This window comes from Manis javanica, chromosome 2, assembly GCF_040802235.1.
Source record: "Manis javanica isolate MJ-LG chromosome 2, MJ_LKY, whole genome shotgun sequence".
NCBI classification, from domain to species: domain Eukaryota; kingdom Metazoa; phylum Chordata; class Mammalia; order Pholidota; family Manidae; genus Manis; species Manis javanica.
In genome coordinates, this window is record NC_133157.1 from 173,411,056 (window position 1) to 173,416,952 (window position 5,897).

The following is a 5,897-nucleotide window of genomic DNA, read 5'->3' on the forward strand; positions in this document are numbered from 1 at the left end:
TCAAACAGATGTGGTTTCAGGAAGTTGGAAATAGTCTAGCCTATCAAAACCACACACACAAAAAAATTCCACAGTAATTCTTTTTCTTTCTAGTTTTCAGAATTGCCTATATAATTTTTCAGTGTTCAACTGGTGATTGTATTTTGTTTAGTCACCATAAAAACCTGATGGGTTGAATACACAGCCATAAGAAGAAATTTACATTCATATGAAGTTGTCTGCCAGAGACTTTAGAATGACTTCTTTGAGTGGTAATAAACAGTTGGTTTGAAAATTGGTGGATGAAGAGAAAGAATCAAGCAGCTATCCTGCCTTTCTAACTAAACTAAACTGTGCTACTGAATGAGAAAAAGGAAGATTGCTCTTTTAGAAGTATACCAGTTAATAAATGAAGAAGGGTTGTTCAAATATCATGATTTTGCTATCCTTGTGTATTAATAATGGGCTCACACATGAGAATATTGCAAAAAGATAGGCAGCCAGACAATATTTGGCTCTGATTGGAAGATTATACCATCTACAATACAGTCTTAGCAAAATATCAAACGTAAAGTAAATGAAATCATACATTCAGCCACCAATTACCAGGAAATGCAGCAAAAAGAAAGCATGTTGAATGATGTTAGTGGGATAAAGCAAGCAATCCCAGACTGTCAGAAATTTTAAAAGAGAAATAATATGGCTTCTTAAACAAGTATAGTGGTGAGGTGGGTGTATATGCAGGTTAAAAGAGACTAAAAGATAAATATTAATCACAATGTATAGACCTTATTTGGATCCTGATTCAAACAGAAAAAAAAAATGAAAATGAAAATGAATAAAAACTGAAGGCATTTGGAAATTTTAATACTGAAACACTTAAAACATGTTGAGCAAATGGTTATGGGAGAAGTGAGGCAGCCATTTATATAAGAGCAACCATACTATTTTATATTGCTTCACTGTGCTACAATTTAAAATAAATTTCCTAACATTAAAAAGTTATTATTAATCCTTTCATTGCATATGCGGCCATGAACCTTTTCTTAAATAATTTGCCCAAAGTAGCAAAGTTCAAGGCTAGTTTTTCTTTCTACTTCACTCAATACTGTAAGCTTTGAAGTTGCTTTCCTGAGACGGTATTTGCAAAGTCTTTATTAATGCTTATTCATAAAACATTTAATGTGTACCTGTTATGTACTGTATGTTGTGTTAGATGTTAGGGATTTAATAATGAGAAAAAATTAAGTTTCCACTTCAGGGATACAGAGCCAATAGAGAAACCAAAAATCAAGTTATCTAGTAAATGCTGTGATAAAGCTAGTACGGTATGACACAGCAACATTTAGAAGGAGGTGCAGACTGTAGAACTAGAGGAAAGCTTATAAGGTGAGACATCACATCTGAATCACAAACCATTTAGTGTGTGTGTGTGCGCGCGCGCGCGCACGTGCGCACATGCACATGCATGCACACGTGTACAGAGAAGAGGGGAAGTCATTTCAGACAAAGAAAGCAGCATTTGTAAAGGCTGCAGCTAGGGGACACAAGTTGTCTTTTTAGGCATGCCCAAAAAAGCAGTTTGACAAAGAAGTGGGAAGTGGTGACAAATAGGAATAGAAAGTCATAGAGCAGGTCATGAAAGGCATCTATGAGCTCAGATGAAGAAAGAGGAACCAGTTGGAGTAAAGGATAATCAGTTCATTATATGATCTGGTGAGTCTGAGGTTCTTAGGGACATCCGTGGTGGGTGTTATTTGGGTTTTTTAGGGTCAGAAGGACAGAAGAAAGATCTAATCTAAAGATAAGTTGACACTTGGTAGGATATAAACGGAAGTTGAGGTTTTGAAGTTAATAACATAGGGAGATTTGGAATTAAAGTTGGATGCGTGGGAACAGAGGAGCATAATTAATAAGGGAAGGGTAGTGGGAAGAAGAATGAACTGAAGGCTTATTTTGCTGCTTTGTGTATTTGAATTCAGCTGACACTGGCATGAGCATTGCATTCTGTTTGCCATGGACCTTTGCAAATATGTACACTCTGAAAAATCTCTGCCTAGGAGGGTACAAGGGAAACTGTAATGTTGAAGTCAAAGTGTCTGCAAATAAATCATTGCTGCCTTAGATTAGCTTTTGTCTTCTCATTTATTTCTTTATACCATGAACAAAAATTAACTTAAAATTGATTAAAGAATTAAATGTGAGACCTGAAGCTATAAAAGTCCTAGAAGAAAACACTGGGGGAAAAGAATTATAGCACTGGTCTCGACTAGATATTAGTGCTTAGTTCTGAATGTATGGCTTGATTTGACTCATCTGCGTCTGGGATAATTGGCACTTGATTAGTACATAATATTAAATATAAAATATAATACAAGCTTTTAGCTTGACAAACTGGTTTTCAATTATATTATTTCTCAATGAATTTTAGGAGGAATTATTAAGGAATAATATTAAATACTGTGAAAGATATTTGCGTATACTTAGGTCTCTAAGTTTGTCAAATTCCAATTCATATTTGATTAGTAATGACTCACTTCACAACAGTTCCTGAATTCAAAATTAATTATACTGAAAAATAGGTTGCCTTTACTACATAAATACTAAGGCAGTATTTACATAAGGGAGATGTTTTACATGCTCAGCCATTTTCTGTTCTCTCCTCCTCAACCATCATAGGAGGCATGTTCATTTAGTGTAATAACATGCTAAGAAGGATAATCAATAAATAGCAAGAGAAAATTTGCTTCTTTCTGAAGGATCTGAATTATGTAAGCCAAATTCTAAGGAAGACTGTAATAGCTAATGGACTGGAAAGATTGATCCTTGCCTTATCATAAACCAGCTAAGCAATTTCAGAATTTTTAGGAAAAAAAGATGGAATTCCAGACATAAACTCATAGTCATTTCAGTACATCAGAGATTACAAAGTTGAGATGAACAGAGAAAAACAACAGTTCATTGATTGACTCTCACTGACCCTCATATTATCTAGTAAGTTCATTTCTGTATATGACTAATGAAAACTGCTCTGGGAACACAAAAATGAAAGTTCTGCTGCTTATGAAAATAAAAAGACAGCTGTAATAACACCCAATTACAAAATGTTTATATTTTGATATAAAGATTTATGGTCTATCAATCTATCAATTATCACAGATCTAACTTTTTTCTTTTGAAATTATGCCATCATTGATATATCAAAAATATCTGAGCTAAGCAGTTCCAGTTTTCCTAGCACCATTTGTTGAAGAGACTATCTGTTTCATATCATGTCATCTTGGCACCATTGTTAAAAATCTCATGGGTTTATTTCTGTGCTCCCTATCCTGTTCCATGGACCTATACGTCTGCCTGTATGCCAGTACCATATTGTTTTGATTACAGTAGCTTTGTGATACGCTTTGAAGTCAGGAAGTGTGAGGCTTCTAACTTTGCTCTTCTTTTCTCAAGATTGTTTCGGCAGTTCAAGGACTTTGTAGTTCCATGTGACTTTTAGGCATTTTTCCAAATTCTACAAAAGCACAGTTTGGATTTTGATAGGAATTGCATTGAGTCCATAGAATCCTTTATGTAGTGTGGATTTTTTAACAGTATTATGTCTTCCAATAAATGAATGTGGGATATCTGTCTATTTGTGTCTTCATTTTGTATTATTTTGTTGCAGCAATGTTTTATAATTTTCAGTGGACAAGTCTTTTCCTCTTTGCTTAAATTTATTCCTGAGTATTTTATTCTTTTTGATACAATTACAAATGGGATTGTTTTCTTATTTTCCTTCTCAGATTATTGGTAGTGTACAGAAAACATAACTGACTTATGTTTATATGAAAAAGAATTAAATTAGAGCCTTTCTTTATACCTGCACAAAAATTAACTTAAAATTGATTAAAGACTTAAGTGTGAGACCTGAAGCTATAAAAGTCCTAGAAGAAAACACGGGGGAAAAAAATTATAGCACCGGTCTTGATAATGATTTATTGGCTGTGACATCAAAAGCACAGGCAAAATTAGAGAAAATAAACAAATTGGCCTACATCAAAATCAAATGTTTCTGTGAGGCTTTTCACTCTTTGACTGGTAGCTGTCTGTCTGCTTACTGTACCCTCCTGGCCTTTCTGGGTGTGAGCTCATGCCTAGTGTCTCTCCCTCTTCTCAGGACACTAGTCATATAGGATCAGGGCCCACTCTAATGGGCTCATTCTAACTTAATCACTTCTTTGAAGACCCTGTCTCCAAATATGAGTACATTCTGAGGTACTGGGGGTTGGTTCTTCAGCATATGAATTCTGGGGGATACAATTCAGCCCATAGTATCAATACATGTATAAATATTTGTATAACAAATTTAAATGGTTTAAATTATTCTTTAACACAAAATCATATATACAATTTTCATTGTTTAAAATTCAGTTTAAAATAAATATTAGGAAAAGTTATAGCACTGAAAGATCATATTAACATCCATTAAAAAAACAGTAGAATGCAAAAATTATAAATTGGTCCAAGATTTTTAAAATAATTGTATTAGCCAGGATCCTGGCCAAAAAAGATGGCATACTCAGAGGAGCCTAACTGAAGAAAGTCAATGAAGAAATTATTTACAAAGGAGTTTGCAGGGATCAGGATGAAATAACAAAGCCTTTGCAAACTAGCAAAGATGGAACCTGTCACCACCTATAGTCTAGGAGGAGAGCAAATGGCTTTACCAAACCCATCAGAAGCCATAAACCAATGTAGCCGTTTGTGGAGCAGGGACCAGGCAGGAAGAGAGCAGGAGGAATACCTGTCTTCACTCTTCTTCTACCCCTGTTTGCTCCCTCGTAAGCCCATCTGATGCCAATCACAAGCTAGGGGCAAGGGAGTCGAGAAGAAACAACCATCTAGAGGGCTCAACTTTCTGCAACACAGATGAGGGCAGAAAATGGTGTAATGGTGTAAGAATAGAGACAGGAGATGGGGAATTGGAGGACGGTGAGTAGCCAGCAATGGTCACCTCTTTATACCAATCTACATCCATTCTTGCTGTGTGTGTGTGTGTGTGTGTGTGTGTGTGTGTGTCTGTGTGTGTAAACTCCTGTCCCAATTTTGGGAAAATCCAGGTACCATCAAATAATGTATTGTTGCAGGATGATTTCTGTTCCCAGTGTAAGGTAAACACAAAGTGCCATCAAATAATCTATTGTCACAGTGCAATTTCTATTCAGTCATGCTGATGCCTGGAACAGAAATGTAGCTACATTCCAGTTGTATAACACAACTAAATAACATGAAGCATAGATGCCACAGTTTTCAATCTGTAGATGATCATGGGACCTAACTGATATCACATTTTTGTTCTACCATATATTCATGTTCTCCTTATCCTTTTCTAGCATCTCACCTCATTGACTGATTTTTTTTTATGATTTGGTGGAGTGAATAAAATCTTAATTTCTATAGTCATTTTGAATCAAAATCAGGTTTATTTTTACTTTACTTTTGTAAAAACTGATAAAATAAATAATAGTTAAAATTTACTGAACATTTCCTATTCACAATCACAGTGACAAAAGCTTAATCTTTTTAGATCTTTCAAACAATCCCAACATTTCCCACTTGTCAGATGAAAAAACAGGTTCAGAAAGCTTTAATAATGCATCAAAATTTTCTCATTTAATAAATGACAAAAATATTAAATTCTACATTTCTCATTTCTCATGATCCACATGGCTTGTGGGCTTCACATACCAAAAAATTATTTCTTCCATTTTTTTAACAATGAAAAGAAACCACAAATGATACACAAACTTAAGATGATATTACTGCTACATAAATGTGTAAGCTTTGGAAGTAAAAATTGATTATTTGTTTCTTTCTGTATATTCTCTTATGGGGTTTGTTAGCATTTGCTAACTAATAAAGCCATTTGCTCATCC